Raw genomic sequence first — 18,796 nt, 5'->3', positions numbered from 1 at the left:
TTCCCAATTCACCAAAAAATGTAGGCTCTCAAGTGTGAACTTCTGATGATGGCAATGTTTACCACCTCCCCTCACCCCAACCCAGAAGCTCTTCTCTGCACACTATGGATTCTGCAGGGGTGTATGTCCCACACTTTCAACATGGCTTACACTGTGTACAACCAAACCACACTATCTCCCAAGGAACCAGTCTTGGATGGTCAGCTACCCTCTCAATGGCTCCATAGGAGCATCCTGGAGACCCCCAGGTTCTACGTGGCCCAAGCAGAACTTGAACCCATTTCAGTCCTCCCCCCAGGGTTCCAGATCTCAGAGAAGGACAGTATCAACCATGACACCTCCCCACCTTCAATCTAGAGCAGCGCTGTCATCCCGGTCTCCTTATCTCTAACTCTCACAGTTAACTGCCAAGTCCTGGTAGATTGAAGAATACCAAATGAATAGCAACGTGATTCCAGGGAAGTTCTGAAAATTTCTCTTGAGAGCCTTATGAACAACACAAAAATTGTGGCTGGTTAACAAAATTAAGTAATTCTAGAGTTAATTGCAAAACTAGAACCAGCATGAAGATCAGTGGTCTGAAGGAGACTTGAGAAATATCTCCTGCTATCACATAAGGTTCTCTCTTTTTGATCTCTTTCAGAAATATTTTTATAAATATTTATATGTTTACTCACTCTGCTTATAACACAGAGCTGGGAAAGATAGCTAATATAATTAGTTAACAGATTCAGGTTTCAAAATTATCTTCAGAAGCTGAAATAATAATCCCAATCAGAAAAACAGGAATAAATTTTTAAAAGGTAATACCCAAGTATAGGACTTAGCATAAGAGTGACATAACACACACAAATACACATGGAGGAAATCTTACCATTTTAATTTGCACAAACCAGTAAGAAATAATAATGTAATAAAGACACTAATATCAAAAACAAACTTTAGAACCATTTATATCAGAGAGTTAGATCAAGACATATCAGCCCTATTTTACTCTGAATTAACCACATATCGAAGTACCTTTAGAGCAGTGTAACTAAGATGTGATTTTTAGAAAACATATCATATCATGAAGAGTTGAAGGGCTGAGAGATGTCAGCTTAGGAACAAGATTACTTAGAGAGGACTGAAGGGCATTCTGCGAACATCTAAAGAAGTGTCACATAGAAAAGTAAAAGAGAGAACTTACTCTGCGTTACTCCAGATGACCCAAATGTGGAAACATTACAGAAAGGGAAGAGCTCACCTTAACTGAAGGAAACATCTTCTAATAATTTAGAAGTACCCAAGCATCCATCAGGTGGCATAGTGGTAGGTGCAATGCAGGAGATGCGAGAGACATGGGTTCAATCCCTGGGTTGGGAAGGTCCCCTGGAGAAGGAAATGGCAACCCACTCCAGTATTTTCCCTGGAAAATTTCATGGACAGAAGAGCCTGGAGGGCTGTAGTCCATGGGGTCACAAGGAGTCAGACATGACTGAGCACACACACAAATATCATCATGGAAGTGGTAAATGACCACAAGGTTGCTTCACAAGCCTAAGTTTTAGAGAACTTAAAAGTAAGATTCTGGAATTCTAGGACTGAATTGGCATCTAAAAGGTTAATTTTGTATTAGCTTCTCAACAGTCTATCACTTATGTTTTACAAAATCAAAATTACGTGCATAAGAAAATATCAATTATGTACTACCCGGTGGGAAGTACACAGGTTCTGTCACAGACTTGAGTCTGAGCCTCACTTCCACCACTTGTTAGCTGTGTGACCTGGGACAAGTCACTTGCCTTGCCTTACCTGCATTTCAGTGTCTTCATCTGGAAAGTGGAGATAAGGACAGAATTAACCTGACATGGGGGATAAACCACAGAACACTCGGTGCTTAGAACAGTACCTGGCATGTGGTGCACACTACAGTACTATTTATGCTTCCACTATTGTCCATCTCCTGGGTCTGTCATCACTCCAGCCAAGGAAAATAAGACCAGGCTCTGACCACTGGGCCCTTGTCTCTAACTCATCCCCTTTACCTTAGTCAACACACAAAACGCAGGTGGCCCCACTGTAGAAACCTAGCCTCCACCATTGGACTATCCACTGTCATGCTCCAAAGTTCCTTCTGGTCACCTGACCCAGCCCATCGCCCCTCCACCTCCCACATGCTTCCACTAGCCCCCTGGAAGTGAAGGCCTACACCCAGAAAACAGTGCTCTCTCCATGGCCTCTCCTCCGCCTGCTCTGAAGACACCCTCTTCTTCTGCATGCTTTCAGCTAGCCCAGGCCCTCATCCATCAGGGTCAGGAGTGGCCCCACATCCTCTTTGCTCCTCGTGGTTCACTTCAAGCCTCTCTCCTCCCTTCCCTCACCTCCCACAGACAACCAGGGTGTTAGGTCCTTCTATTCACACCCTCTCCCACTCCACAGTGATATCATATTCCAACCTCATGAACATTTCCCCCCATTTAAACACTTTGGTTCACTTATCTCCTCAAGCCCTGCCATCATCCTGTGTGCATGCATGCTTAGTCATTCAGTCTGACTCTTTGCAACCCTACAGACTGCAGCCTGCCAGGCTCTTCTGTCCATGGGATTTCCCAGGCAAGAACACTGGAGTGGGTTGCCATTTCCTGCTCCAGGGGATCTTCCCGACCCAGGGATTGAACCATGTTTCTTGAGTCTCCTGCATTTACCACTCAGCCACCTGGGCAACCCTGCCACCATCCTGACTGACTTCCTATGTAGAAGACCCAGTTTCCTTAACAACTCAATCCCTTAATCTTATCTTTCAACCTCTTATTTTGTGTTGGAGTACAGCTGATTGACAATGTTGTGATCGTTTCAGGGGTACAATAGCAGCTCAGCTATGCGTACACATGTATCCATTCTCCCCCAAACTCCCCTGCAATCTAGGCTGCCACATTGAGCAGAGTTCCCTGTGATATACAGTAGGTCTCTTAATCTTCATTTGGAATGGGACTTCAACCATCTGTTTGTCATCTCTTATCCATCACTTTTCTGCCTCCAAAATAATATTTCAAGAATTCTTTGTTGAACTTTCCTTCAAGTGTGCTTAGTGTGACAACATTCTCAAGGTCATTGACCTCTCAGCTTTTCCTCAATCCACTAGCCCTTTCCTCTTTTTATGTCCCTCTTTAATCGGCTTTGATCCTACAGCCCATCATTTCAATAAGTCTTTCTAACATCCCACATTCCCTTTCTATTGCCAAGAGCCGGCAAAACTCCAACGGTGGATATGTCCAACCATTTACACAGTGACAAGCCCCAAACAATCAGAGCACTGTTGGAAAAAGTCACATAACAGAGAAGACTGAGGCTGGGGAGTGTGAAATTACAGAGATCAAACAGCTCTCAACCCTGCTCTGCACTTCCAATGCATTGCCCTTGCCAACCAATCCTTTTATGCTCTACAACTAATTTTCCAAACCATCCCTCCTCTTTTCAAACCTCCAGCCATACAGCCCCATTTTCAACAAATACCCATCCTACTTCACAGAAGAAAAGAAGACAACATATAAAAAGTATGTGGTCACACTGGGTTGGCCAAAAAGTTCGTTCAGGTTTTCCCATAGCCTCTTATGGAAAAACCTAAACGAACTTTTTGGCCAAACATCAACCATTCAAACTACCCATCTGTCCTCCCTTCTCAAGACCACCTCTCTAACCTGTGCAAGTGGGGCCATCCTCTCTGATCTTCTTGGGAAACTTTTGCTTCCCATTATCCTCTATTCTCTCTTCAACTATTGGTTTTATTTTATATAGCTAGTTACTTATTTTTGGCTGCACTGGGTCTTCATTGCTGCCTAGCAGGTTTCTCTAGTTGTGGTGAGCAGGGACTGCTCTCTAGCTGTGGTGCGCGGGCTTCTCATTGCAGTGTCTTCTTGTTGTAGAACATAGGGTCTAGATGCATGGGGTTCAATAGTTGCAGCACATGGGTTTAGCCGCTCCACAGCATGTGGGATCTTCCTGGACTAGGGCTTGAACTCGTTTCCCCTGCATTGGCAGGCAGAGACTTAACACCTAGACCCCTAGGGAAAAAAGCCCCCACTATTGTTTTTTAAACAGGCTCAAGTTCCCAGAAAAAAAAAAATCAATAAACTCCCACCTCTTCTTCATTCTCCTCTTTTCCAGTGTAATCTCTTAACCTTTCTCCTTCCCTCTTCCTTAAGGACAAAGTTCTAGAAAGGTTTGTACATATCGTCATCATTTCTTAACTCTCTTACTCTTCATTCTTGTTCCCACCCTCATTACTCCCCTGAAATAGTTCTTGCTAACATCAGTAACAACTTCTTCGTGTAGCCTTTGTGCCCCCTGACATCTCTGCAACATTAGAGACTATGGACCACCTTCTCCTTGAAACACTTTTTTCTCCCCTATGTTTTTACGACATCACACTTCTTCTGCCCAGAAACTAAGTGATAGAATCCCCTAAGTTTCAGTCCCTGACTCTCTTCTACTTGATTTCGCCTATGCCTGCGGCTTTGGTTACCACTTACATGCAGAAAAGTCTCAAGCTTGAACTCCACCCTAGGTCGCCCTCTGAGCTCCTGACATGTATAACCGACTGCCTGGCTCTTAGCACCACAGAGCATTTCAAACGCCGCTCAGGGCCTGACCTCCAAACTTGCTCCTCCTCTAGGTTCATTTCTTCTGTGAATGGTACCACCATACATTCCCATTTGACAGCCAGAAACCTAGGAATCATCCATGATAACTTGCTTTCCACACCATCCTACTAAGCCACCATATCCTTTCCCTTCCAAAATAACTTTCAGAAACACCCATTTTTCTCAACCTGCTATCACCACTTTTCTGGACTGTCTCCAAATTGGTCTCTTTAGGGTGGAAGACAGATTGGAGGACCCCAGGGGAACTGGTTTTAAAAGCTGTCTCTGCTCATATCACTTCCTCACCTACCCCCAACCTAAAACACTCACTGGGTGCCCAGTCCTCTGATGAGGGCTCTGCTGTCCCCAGCTTCAAGATGCACTTACCCTCACTTGCTTCCCTCCTCAGCCAACATGGCCTTCTTTCTGTCCCTTAAAGCTGCCAAGTTCCCTCCATCCTCAAGGCCTCTGAATAACCTATTTCCCCACTCCCACCCTGCCCCTCCACTGCCACAATAACGCTCAGGTCAATCCTCACTTCCTCAGGAAAGCCTTGCTGGAGCAATCCCGCCTCGTCTGCTTGCATGGCATCACCTCCCTCTCTTTTACAGATGCAATTTAAATGAACATCTCTCCCAGTGGAATATGAGCCCCACGAGGGTGAGAGACATGAACATTTTCCCCCCACCATGGTATCCTCTTATCTAACACAGTGCCTTGCCACACAGGATGCACTCAACAAATGTCTATGAAATATAATAATGATAACAACTGACATTCATATTCTTACATGTGCTTTGCATTGTAAAATGCAAAGTTCCAGATCCCTCATTTCGCCAGTACAGTCAGAACACTGGAAATAGAATTTTCTAAACTGACAACCTTAATGTTACAGCATGAACACATACTGACTGCAAAAGGATCCTCACCTCCAAACAGCCAAAGTAAGAGCGAAGTGAAGTCACTCAGTCGTGTCCGACTCTTTGTGACCCCATGGACTGTAGCCTAGCAGGTTCCTCCATCCATGGGATTTTCAAGGCAACAGTGCTAGAGTGGGTTGCTATTTCCTTCTCCAGGGGATCTTCCCTGCCTAGGGATCGAACCCAGGTCTCCTGCGTTGTAGGCAGACGCTTTACCATCTGAGACACCAGGGACTGAGCATGTGCCTCAGTCTATTTGTGCTGCTATCACAAAACACTACAGACTGAGAGACTTTAAAATACCATATGTTTCTTGCCCACAGTTCTGGGGGCAAGAAGGGTGATATCAGGATACCAGCATGATTGGAGGAGGGCCCTCTTCTAGGTCACAGAGTTCACGTGATGGAAGGGGCGAGGAAGTGCTGTGGTATCTCTTTTACAAGAGCACTAATCCCATTCATGAGGGATCAACCCTCATGACCTAATTACCCCCAAAGACTCCACCTACTATTACCACCACTTTGATGGTTAGGATTTCAACACAAGAATTTTGGTGGGGGAGCCACAAACTTTCAGACCACAACAGTATGATATTTGGTGTCTATTCCAACCAAGGTGTGACATGTGTTCTCAAGTTTTCAAGAGTATATTTAACTGTAATCTGCACTGTGTTTTCATATTCTTTCCAATTACAGAAGTACTTATGTATCAATTTATCTACCAGTAGCCCTAACATATAAAAGTGTTTTAAAAGTCTCTATTAACAAACTGTAAGCCATTTGTAAATGAACACATGACTATAAAAAATGAGGTATTCACCATACCAAACAAATAAAAATCCTACCAAAAAAACACCTGCTCCCCACCCATTCTGGTTTGACTTGCATTTTCATATGGCTGGCACATTGAAATCATCTTTCTCAGTGCTCACAAAATGTCAATAACTAACCAGAAACATTAAAACCACTTGGTAAAGAATAAATTATCTACTACCCACTTTTGATTTTTCATTCATGTAAACATCTGAGCATCAAATGTGTACATAGCTTTTGGCTAACTGCAGTCACTGCTTTTGTTATTGTTTTGTTATTGTTGTTAATTCTGCATTAAGAGCTATATTTTAAAAAGCTAGGAGAATCCACCTCTTTTTTTTTTTTTTTCTTCTAGGCATCAAGTTTAAGAACCATTAGCACTGGAAAAGTCTAAAACCCCAGCTGCATAAATGTCAACCTAATTTCTATAAATCCTCCAATAGTCATGGTACCACTTTTTAAACTGAAGCAAGTGAAAATAAATGAAGACTAACACAGAAAAGGCTAAAGAACCCCATAAGTTACACTCCTTTTCTTGAGGATATGAAGTTACTTAAGATTTAAGAAGGAATTGCTCATTACTATGGAAAAGATTGCTCCATAGTTCTTCCCTATCAGTTAAGATCCTAAACTTTGAATAAGGGTATCCCCAGCAGAGACATTACTTTGCCTACTAAGGTCCGTCTAGTCAAGGCTATGGTTTTTCCAGTGGTCATGTATCGACGTGAGAGTTGGACTGTGAAGAAGGCTGAGCACTGAAGAATTGATGCTTTTGAACTGTGGTGTTGGAGAAGACTCTTGAGAGTCCCTTGGACTGCAAGGAGATCCAACCAGTCCATTCTGAAGGAGATCAACCCTGGGATGTCTTTGGAAGGAATGATGCTAAAGCTGAAACTCCAGTACTTTGGCCACCTCATGCAAAGAGTTGACTCATTGGAAAAGACTTTGATGCTGGGAGGGATTGGGGGCAGGAGAAGAAGGGGACGACCGAGGATGAGATGGCTGGATGGCATCACTGACTCGATGGATACGAGTCTGAGTGAACTCCAGGAGTTGATGATGGACAGGGAGGCCTGGCGTGCTGCGATTCATGGGGTCGCAAAGAGTCGGACACGACTGAGCGACTGAACTGAACTGAACTGAACTTACATTTTTCCTATACTTTCAACCCTTTCTCTTCCTAGAATATATAATAGAATTCAAGTAAAAGAGAAACTGTTTTATTCTGCTGGTACAGAGCTTGGCTATGGTTAATCCCCTGAAACAGGTTTTTGTTTTTTGAATATAGATTGTTTAATGAAAACAAAGAATGAAATATGTAAGGGTAAATATCCATACATATCTAATTGACCTTTATTACTGCCAAGATTTTATGTACTAATTACAATTACGGAGTGTTAGGGCCAGAAGAAGGCTAAATTGTTCCCCAAAACTGGCTATAAGAGTCACCCATTCCCAGGCAAAACATTCAGGGTAATCTATGTCATGGCAACTTTTCTGTCGTTCTTATTTAAACATTTTTATTTCATTTTACATTGACTCCTGGCTTGGGATTTGTTTTTATAATGCCTAACAAGAAGTGAGGCTGTAATACAAAAAAGGTCTTCTTTTCCAGCTCCCAACCCACTGAAGAATACTTTCCTTGGGCAATTCAAGAGTTTATTTTCCAGGGTCTTAAGGCTGAGCATAGATGGCACAATTATTTGATAAATGTTGCCTCCTAGCATCTTACTCCACTCAAAAACTTTCATAAAGAAGTCTGCCTTTTGAACTTATAAGTTCTAACCACAGCCACTAGATCATGGATAAACCAGAATGCCTTAAGCCAGAAGACAGAAACAATTAGAAGATCACACTAATATAGTATCTGACACAAGGAAAAAGTGAGGGGTTGGAATTTGAGGACCCATCTTTAAGGAGTTCAACATTTCAAACACAATGCACTCCTGAGCCTTAGAAGGGGTCTGTGCAAATGAGAGGCTCTGTAGCTGACACTGGGACCAGGTGGGACCACATAAGCTGGGGGACTCTGGGAGAGGAGGCGGTTCTGCATCTGATCTCTCCCAGCTTCTGATGTGCTCATTTTCAGATTTCCACTCTTCCTTTCCTGGAGGGATCACAGCAGGAGCCTCTTGGCTTGGGACTACTGGCTTTCTGCCAACACTAGGAAATCCAGGAAAAGCTGGACAAGGCAAGTTTTCCAACTGTGTTTTGTTCCTTTAAAAAAAAAAAAAGAAAGAAAGAAAGAAAAGAAATCACTGGGACACCTGCCAAGCAACCTAGAACTTCAGAATCTAAGGAGACAGGGAGGGCCTTCTCATCTCCAAATTGTCCACCTGATTACCCCCAAGGAAGGGCTCAGGATGCAAGAAAGGGACTGTGGCAGGGCTTTGCCTGCCTGCCTGTTTGTCTTCTATTTCTCTCTTGCCTGCTCTCCACAGGAAAAAAGGAGATTGTATTAAATGGATTTGAGGTGTTGAAGAACCTCAAACAATTGGGCAAATTTCTCCCACCTGTTGAGGTCTTAAGCCAATACCAGATCACCCCACCTGCCTCCTAAGAAATCTGTATACAGGTTAAGAAGCAACAGTTAGAACTGGACATGGAACAACAGACTGGTTCCAAATTGGGAAAGGAGTACGTCAAGGCTGAATATTGTCACTCTGCTTATTTAACTTCTGTGCAGAGCACATCATGCAAAATGCTGGGTTGGATGAAATACAGGCTGGAATCAAGACTGCTTGGAGAAATATCAATAACCTCAAATATGCAGATGATGTCACCCTTCTGGCAGACAGTGACAAGGAACTGAAGAGCCTCTTGATGAAAGTGAAAGAGGAGAGTGAAAAAGTTGGCTTAAAACTCAACACTCAAAAAACTAAGATCATGGCATCTGTTCCCATCACTTCATGGCAAATAGATCGAGAAACAGTGGAAACAGTATCAGACTTTATTTTGGGAGGCTCCAAAATCACTGCAGATGGTGACTGAAGCCATGAAATTAAAAGACATTTGCTCCTTGGAAGATAAGCTATGACCAACCTAGAGAGCATATTAAAAAGCAGAGACAATACTTTGCCAACAAAGGTCCATATAGTCAAAGCTATGGTTTTTCCAGTAGTCGTGTATGGATGTGAGATTGGACCATAACGAAGGCTGAGTGCCAAAGAATTGATGCTTTTGAACTGTGGTGTTGGAGAAGACTCTGAGAATCCTCTGGATAGTAAGGAGATCCAACCAGTCAATCCTAAAGGAAATTAGTCTTGAATATTCATTGGAAGAACTGATGCTGAAGCTGAGACTGCAACACGTTGGCCACCTGATACAAAGAGCTGACTCATTTGAAAAGACCCTGATGCTGGGAAAGATTGAAGGCAGGAAGAGAAGGGGATAACAGAGGATGAGATGGTTGGATGACATAACCGACTCAATGGACATGAGTCTGGGCAAGCTCCTGGAGTTGGTGATGGACAGGGAAGCCTGGCATGCTGCAGTCCATGGGATTGCAAAGAGTCAGACACAACTGAGTGACTGAACTGAACTGAGAGAAAGAGAGCTAGAATCAAACACTAGTCCTGGTATTCATCAAGTGGTCCTGGGCAAGAAGACTATGACCTGCAAGATCTATAAAATGGAGATAAGGTGCCAAAGGTGCAAGACAGTTATGTGGGGTAAATGAAATGAGTTAAACACGCTAGCACAGTGTTTGGCACATGCCGCCACTTGCAGCAAGTCATTTAATGACCATAAATTCCTTTGTAATGTGGCATTACCATCCTACCATTCACAGGTATATCATCCTTGTCTCTGTCCCCTGTGAATGTGGGTTGGCCTTGCCACCTGATGACAGGCACAGTAGAGGAGGGTTCCAGAGTCTAGGGAGGCCTCCAAAGACCTTGTAGCATCTGCCTCTCACTGTCTGGGAGAGTTACCCAGAGACTGCCGTGTAAAGAAACCTCTTTGGCCTATTGGGAGATTAGAGGCCACATGGAGAACTGAGGCTACCCAGCTGACAGCCAACATGCAATACCAACTACCAGCCATGCTGGTAGGTCCACCCTGGACCTTCCAGCCCAACTGACCCTCCAGCTGAATGCAGACACAGTAGTGAACCTATAACCAACAGAGTAACTGCTCAACCACCAACCAGAATCAGAAGAAAGAAACTGTCTTACTTTTGGGAGTGGCTTGCTATTAAGCAATAGATCAAAACACCACTCAATAAAGTATATCATTTTTACTACCACTCTTTCCCAACTAGAAATTGTTACATCTGATGGCACCAAGTCACACAGGGATAGGATATTCTGTATCTTAAGCAATGTGATCATTTCCCCCTTCCCTTAACCAGTACTGTTGCCTGGAGAATCCCAGGGATGGGTGACCCTGGTGGGCTGCCGTCTATAAGGTCGCACAGAGTCGGACACAACTGAAGCGACTTAGCAGCAGCAGCAGCAGCAGTATGACCTGATTAGGGAATTTGGTGGCTTCAGTGAGAAGACAGCCAAGGAATTTCAAAATTCTCTAAGTGGACCTTTGTCCTGTTACCTAAGAGCCACTTAAATCCCTACCCAAGGTACTTTGAGAGTGGTTTCTCTTCTTACCTCCTTCCATAACATTGCCATTGCCTCAAATTGCTTCCAACTGCACTTTTTTCCAATAAACATGGTACTTACCTGACTCAGTATCTGATCTGACACTTTCAGGTAGTCAAAAAATCTAAATGCATTGACGTGTTTCTTTGAACCATTTCACAGATCAGAGAGTTGAATGATGTGCAAAACAAATCTGATGTGGCTTCAGGTGAATTCAAGTTTAACATTTATTACAAAGCTTATGTTTAAATACAGAGTTAAGTCCTATAAAATACCTAAGCTTGGCCCATAGACTTGGTAACAAAGAACTGTTCTGGGTCAATGTTCATGAGACCAGGCTTAAGTGAAGGAGGTTATGGAAGCTCAGATCCAGGTGGTTCAGGAAAGTTGAACTTTCCCCAGCTTTACAAAACAGGATCAAGCTACCCCAGCTCGTAGTTCTCTACTGCCAGAAACACTCATTCTACAACCTATTAACAATGTTAAGCTTGGTGATGCTCTCAAGGCTTCTTGGAACTGTAGCTCTGACCTTTCTAATTTGTGGAGCTGATCGGTGAGCACATTACCATCCTTCCTGCATGGACCAAATGCAGAGTTTTGCTCTTTTTTGTTTTAAAGAAAAACTTTTTCTTCAATCTTTGTTATGGTTCAAATACATTCATGTCATCAAAAACATCTCACTTCTTGCTTTGTAACTTGCAAGCCTAGTATTCTTGGGTAAATGAGTTCTACTAAAATTCCACTAAATTTAGAAATTCCACTAAGATTATAGATCCTCTACTACTTTGCAGAAAAAAAAAAAAAAAAACAACTGTCCAAGAACAATATCGGATGACTGTTTTCATTGGACATTGTATCCTTAAAGCTATTTCTGGATTAAACCCATGAACTTATACCTCACCCTAATGACCTTTCACTGGCAGTACCAAGGCATAACACCCCTGGCCAGAACTGAGGAACATGATATGAAATACATAAAGCAAGGTCACTAGGTTTTATTGTAAGATACCAGGAATGCGGTTGGGCAGGCTGGCCACTGCAAATGCAGCATTTTCTTAATGCAAATCCAAAGGAGAAATTTCTTTCACCTCCTCGAATCAGGAATAGATGGGCTTCTCCAATCTGGTTTCTCTTCTGGACACCTTAGAGCTTATTCTGGATGGTTGGCCTCTTCTCTTTGGTTGCTGGAAATCTGATGGCCAGAACTTTCAGGAAGAATAGAACAGCACTTCAAGGTACACTTGCCAGCCTCACTCATACCTCCATCTTATTTTCCTTCCACTTATTTTTCTTACTTGTCCTAAGTTTATTTTATCTTGTCGTATTGCGTGCATCTTTGTAAGCCTTCCCCAATCATTTCTGGAACAGGGTGGGATATAATTAAAGACATAATAATCAGTGTGTATGCCTAATCCCTCCACTCTAGAGAGAGCGAGCTCTTGTAAGCAAGTGCTGTGCATTGCCCCACTTTAAAAACCCTATAGTGTCTAGTGTTGTGCTTTTACTGTTAAATAAATATTTGGGGAGTTAAATGGCAGAATACGTACACTTTGATAGCATTATGTTACCTGAATTATGAAACAAGCAGTGTACTTATGACTTTATCTTTTATCCTCAGAACAAATTCACATGAGTGTGAAGGGATGCACATACAAGAGTTTCCTTTAGCATTAGTTATCAGAAGTAACCTCAAGATCCAATGATAGGGACATGGTTAAATATATATGCACAGGCACACTATCCCAAGTTATACACACCCTGAAATGAACAGGAGGATAAAGAAGAAGGTCCGTCACACACTACAAAGTGTAAAAGAATGGTAAGCTGCTGCAAAATGATACATTTTCATAAATACATAGCTGGGCACATTCTGGTATTTGTACAGAAAGAAGGCCTGAAGAGCTACACCCTGCAAACTGATAACTGGTTGAGGCTGGCGGTGAAAGGGAGGTGGGGTAGGAGCTGGGGGTGGGGGGGAGAAATGAACTTTCACTCTCTGGAACACTGATTGTAATTTTTTTATAATGTGCAAGTTATCACTCTTGTGATTTAAAAATTAAAAGCACTGAAGAAAACATTTAGAGACTTGAGGCTACAATGCACTCTCAAATTCTCAAAATGCCTAACGTCTTAAGGGTTTGTTGGGAGATTCTAAACTGGGATACTCCCAAAATGCTCCCTTTGCTGCAAGCAGCCAGGCCTCACCTTCCTGCAACGGGGCCTTCCTCCCTGTAGACTTTATCTTGCCCTGGATTTCTGCACAAAGTATACAAGAAATTGATCTGTTCAGTAACACCCATACAGGTGGTCAAATACAAAAAGGCAAGGAATCTTTCTCCATCAGAACACAGCTGTAGAATTTATAAGTCCTTTAAACAGCATGTGGGCTTCCCTGGCAGCTCAGTGGTAAAGAATCCACCTGCCAATGCAGGAGACGGTGGGTTCAATCCCTGTGTTGGGAAGATCCCCTAGAGAAGGAAGAGGCAATCCACTCCAGTATTCTTCCCTGGGAAATCCCATGGACCGAGGAATCTGGTGGGCTACAGTCCACGGGGTTGAAAAAGAGTCAGATATGACTTGGCCACTAAACAACAACAACAAAATAGCATGTAATAAATTATAGAGCATTTAAATTCATAATTGATTCAATATTTTCACATGTATTAGGGAAAAACATGTTAACTGAGTAACATGAGTATGGGGAAATACGTCCCTAAAAATGAAACACTTTGTAAAGAGGGGTTTTTAATTTGTTCTAAATTTTTTATCAAATGAAAATTCCTTCTTCCTCCTCTTCCACTAAATAAACACCTGCCAAACAAGAGTTTCCTATACCTTCAAACTGTACTTTTTAAAGGTTTTTTTTAAAGCCTATTTGGAGGAAGCTAAATAAATTAACTTGACGAAGATAGTTTCTCTGTGTCCCCCAAATTTTAAAGTTAAACCAAAGCCAAGTAAGTATAAATCTACTGATGTACCAGTTACTTCTAAAGTAGCCAAGGCAGGACACAGTGAACACTAACATAGCCCAGGCCTGGATCCAATGTGAACTCCAAGCCTGGGCTCCATGGGAACAGTCAGGTGGAGACTATATGTCTGGACCTCACAGACGATGTCAGAGAAACCAAGGTTCAAAGCATTAGACAGATAGCAGAAAGCTGAGGAGAGCTGAAGTCAGACACTGAAAACATCAACTAAGGGAGGAAAGGGTCTTCCCTGGTGGCTCAGTGGTAGAGAACCCTCAGGCCAATGCAGGAGATTATTGGGTTTGATCCTTGGATCAGGAAGAATCCCCTGGAGAAGGAAACAGCAACCCACTCTACACCAGTATTCTTGCCTGGGAAATCCCACAGACAGAGGAGCCTGGTAGGCTACAGTCTATGGGGTCGCAAAAAAATCAAACACGACTTAGCAACTAAACAACAAGGTAAGAAAATCAGACAAGGCAGAGGCGGGTCAAAGGAAGGATCCAACTAAGTCAGGTGGCTTTGTATTTGTCCACGGGTGAGGGTGTTAGTGCTGGAGTCAGATGTTAATTATTATAAAAAGTAAATCAAAGGTGTGTAGATCACCTCTGCCCTTGATTAAACACCAGGGCACAGCTAGTGGATATAGCTCCAAGGTGCTGGCTCACCTATTTCTCCAAAAGCTTTTTTGGCAATCCCAAAGACTGTGAAGATGATTCCAGTTTGATTGTAGATCTTGAAATAGATGTCAAAGGAATAATCTAACCCTTTTATAAAATGCAATGAGAATACTTCCCCAACTCGCTGTGAGGCAAGCAGCCACTTCCTAAGGAGTTTGATCAGCAAATGGGGTTTTGAAACAACACATCTATCCACTGCTTCTGTAAGAACTTCCCAAAGCCGCCTAACCACCCGCCCACTACACACTGGGAGGCTCTTTGCTCCCTATCCAGCTGATGAAAGTGACCTAGTCCATCAGCCAACTTGTTCTGAGTCCATCTGCCTTCTTATTTAACCTAAGGAGAGAAGCATACTGATCTAAAGACAGTGCTTTCAAATCCAAGTTTACTCCTTCCACACTTCCTTTTCCCTTAAAACCAGTTATTTTGCTTTGAAGCAGACAGAACTGGTATCAAGCTCTACTTTTGCACCTTCCCATCCAGCTGCCCTCCATTAACGTGAGTCTGGTGTCTATCAGATAGAGATGAGCTCCCATATTCCCTTTGTATCCTCCTGGTCCAGAGATCTCCCAACCACGTCTATACATCCCTACCTCCTCCAGTATCTCCAAGCCCAATGCTCTGCCCGCTCCACTGCAACCTGCTTTTCCATCCATTAGACAAATGGTTTCCAAATAGTGGACTGTGATCCATTAATAGTTAATGAGTTTTTCAGAACACAGAATAGAAACAGAAACGTGTGCTCAGTTGCTCAGTTGTGCCTGACAGACTCCATGGAATTTTCCAGGCAAGAATACAGGAGAGGGTTGCCATTTCCTACTCCATGGGATCTTCCCAGCCCAAGGATCAAACCCGTGTCTCTTGCATCTCCTGCACTGGCAGGCAGGTTCTTCACCACTAGTGGCACCTGGGAAGTCCTGTTCTTCCATCCATTAGACAAATGGTTTCCAAATAGTGGACTGTGATCCATTAATTATTGATGAGTTTGTCAGAACACAGAATAGAAACAGAAATAGAGTAGAAATAGAAACGAAAATAGAAGCAATATTCAGTAAGGGTACATATTGTTTCATGAAACCTGTTTCACATATACATATACTTACTCATGTCCTAAGTCAATGTGAAAATTGTACTGCTCATCTCGTACTGTGTTGTAATCCAAAAATGCCTGAAACAAGCCTTTGTCCATCTAGTCAGACCCCACCCCCCTTGCTGCTGGGCCCGCTGCGACTGCTTTCTCCATGCCGGCCCCAAGCTCTGAACAGACTGCCAGCTGTCTTCTTCATCGGCTGTTTGCACAAACCTTGGCCTTTTACAGTGACTCACAAGCTCCTTCTCATGTAGCCAGGAACTGCCTTCTCCTTGATCAGACCAATGTTCACACACACCTTTGGTATTCTAGGCCCTCTTTTCAGGTCTGGGATCTGCTAGCAGTATCTCCAACTGTTTCACTATGAATAACAACCCCAGAGCAGCAGGACTCCATTTCTTAGTATGCTACCTTTCATCTCCAATGAGGAAAAAAACATCACCAAAGTCACTCTTGAAATAACCTTAGATTTTCTTACAAAAGTAACCTCACTTTCCTGATGTAATATGTTCCCTGGTGTAATACATACAGCTCCTGATACCAATGCCAGGTGACTACAGCTCACCCCTCCTGTTGAATTAAAGTCTGTCTCCCATCCTTGAGAACAGATGGCTAACCCACCTCCATGTTGCTATCTTCTTCCTCTCACAAAGCAAATGGAAGGAGAGAAAGCATCACCAGGTGACCGTGGGAGCGTGGGCCTCCTTTCCTCTCTCAAGGGCGAGGACACAAGCTGTCCAGCACAATGCCACCCTGGTCCTGCCCTCCCTTGTCCAAGTGCCCACACTTCCCACAGAGACAATTCACGCATTATCTTCCTGGACAGAAAAACTCATTCTCTGTAATTCTCCTGTAGTTCCTCCAGTTTACTTTTCTCAATCAAACTAGGTATCCCACTTTTTAGCCTTCCAAGAGATAACAAAGCCACATGAGTCCTTCATCTGTAGGATGTGGGACACTCGTTTGAGAAGAAGGGCGCGGGGAGACACAGGTCTGAAGGTTTCTTGTGAAGCAAACTGCTCAGTTTCCTTTCCCACATGGAAGGCCAGCTTTGAGGGAGGATCATACATGTGGGACGTCAGTTTGAGCACCAAGGGAGGGAATGAACAGGTCTGAGAACTGCAGGACAGCTGTGCTAGGCTTGGAAGGGCAAGAAACACTCGCAAAGTGAAAGAGGTAAAGGGTAAGTCACATCTAGGGCACATTCCAGAATTTTCCTTGCTGCCCCACAACCCCCTCTCTGTGACCCGGCCCTTTTCCCATTTCTCAGTCAGGAATCTAGAGCCCCCTTACCATCTCTCTGGTCACCTGGTTTTTGGGAGGGAGGGCCCTCCAGGCCCTCCCAAGTCATTTCTTCCTCCTCCCCTACTCCTAGCTGAAGAAGCTCTGAATCAATCTAGTCCTGAATTAGATTTCTGATGGCTCCCTGCCCGAGGCCTCTGTTTATCTTGCTCATCAAATGAATCTCTCTCGGATGGAGATTTTAGAAAATCAGGAAAAGACAGGCCAAACTCTTGAATCCACATTCTAGGGTCTACGTGGAAGACTTGCTTTTTAGGAATTTACTATAAAGTTTCAGCCCCTTGATCCCTGCCATTCCTAGGGACCTCTAAGCATACAGCTTGAGTTGCAAAGAGTCATTTTTCTTTGCAGCAAGATAAAGAAGGCTAAGGGTGAAAGGAACAAGAACAGAAAGTTAAACAGTGTAAAAATCACTACTGACTGAGCAGCTTGGTTTGTGGCATCTGCCTTTAGGTGAAACTCATCACACAATAAGGATTCAAACTCTGGAGGGAGGTAATGTGGCAAAAAGGAGTGGCAGGGGTAAGGAGAAATAAAGCACGCTCAAAATATACTAACCTCAGGATCACCTAATAGCACAGGAAGGAGGAGACAAATAAACTAAAATCCATGCTTCCTTAGAGGAATCTTTCAAATTTTCTAGTGTTGCAAGAGCCTGCTTTTCTAATATAGTTTCACCAATTTAAGGACAGATAAACAAGGAGAAAATTCTCTACTTCACACAGCTCAGTTAAAAAGGGACTGGGATTCTGTAATATATTATCTTAACTGGCTACATAAAGATGAGGCTGCATTCCAAACTATACCCTGCTGGGCTCACAGCAGTATCTCACTTAAAACACACAATCTAAGATCCATTTTTCTCAGCTCCATTTATGACTGGGTGAAGATTTTTTTACAGTGACGGTTGTTTTCTCCGTACTTCACACACCGACTCATAACATCCTCACAGACTCTTCCAACTTGTCCCCAAATTGGAATCAGATTCATTTAAACATTATCAAAGATCACTCTTTAAGGATAATTTTATAAAAATGTGTACCACATTCACATTTAGATGTGTAAAACTAAGAAAACACTGGCCAGCAACAGCGACCCTTTCATGAACACAGACAACTTATAGTGCCTTCAAGAAGGGCCATAGACAAATGCTAGCATTACGGGTCCCATTACATGGCTGAGTAAACCGAGGCACTTAGTTTAATAAACTTGCTCCGGGATATAATGGTAGAGCTGGAAATAGAAACCAGTTTCTCCCTGACTTTGAGCCCAGCCCCTCTCCCACTAGACTCTTCAGCACTCGCTGGCTAAAAATGGGACCCACTTGAGAACTGCAAGGGTAAATGGAAGCTGCTTGTTTTATTTAGTAGCGGGGAGGTGAGAGACCGGGGAGACTTACCTACTTGATGCACCAGATCGTGTACTGGCCTCTAACAAGAAAGCTTTCCATGGATGACCCAACACCCGCCCCTTTGAGCTGAGACCCCCCAAGGCACCGCCAGGCAGCCCCAAGCAGCCCAAATCACACCGCCCGGGAAACACAACTGGAACGCAGGGCGTCCGGACGACGCGGGGGCCGCGGGCCCGGGGACACCATCTGTGCCCAGAGCGGCGTGGGAGCCCGCCGCGCCGGGATGATGCTGCGCCGGTCGCACACACCTGCTGGAGCCCTCCCTGGAACCCCCGGCCGCCTCCCGCGCGGGGGACTCCCACCCAGCCTCCGGGCGCCTGAGCCCTCGGCCTCACTAGGCCGGGGGCGGGAAGCCGCGGAACCCCTCCCGCGGGCTGCGCTCGGCGACGCGGAGAGCC

The 18,796-nt window shown here is 43.8% G+C and overlaps 1 protein-coding gene and 1 non-coding gene across 10 annotated transcripts in view; both read right to left on the bottom strand.

The window, feature by feature from the left end:
- TLCD4 (TLC domain containing 4) overlaps positions 1 to 18,796 on the bottom strand; it is a 115,527-nt gene that overhangs the window by 49,997 nt on the left and 46,734 nt on the right. The window contains exon 1 of one of the 9 annotated variants that reach the window (XM_012176776.5): positions 18,387 to 18,753. The exons of 6 other annotated variants lie outside the window; for them this stretch is intronic. The gene's annotated coding sequence lies outside the window, so the exon portion shown is untranslated. Of the gene's footprint in view, positions 1 to 346; positions 18,754 to 18,796 lie in introns of those variants that run through there. 2 more of the 9 variants (XM_027972256.3, XM_042251205.2) reach the window with 2 other exon arrangements.
- TRNAC-ACA (transfer RNA cysteine (anticodon ACA)) lies at positions 5,705 to 5,776 on the bottom strand. Its single transcript has one exon. It is a non-coding gene; the product is annotated as a tRNA-Cys (tRNA).

Source organism: Ovis aries, chromosome 1 (genome assembly GCF_016772045.2).
Source record: "Ovis aries strain OAR_USU_Benz2616 breed Rambouillet chromosome 1, ARS-UI_Ramb_v3.0, whole genome shotgun sequence".
Taxonomy (NCBI): domain Eukaryota; kingdom Metazoa; phylum Chordata; class Mammalia; order Artiodactyla; family Bovidae; genus Ovis; species Ovis aries.
The sequence above is the reverse complement of the archived record's forward strand: the minus strand, read 5'-3'. Positions and strand labels throughout refer to the sequence as shown.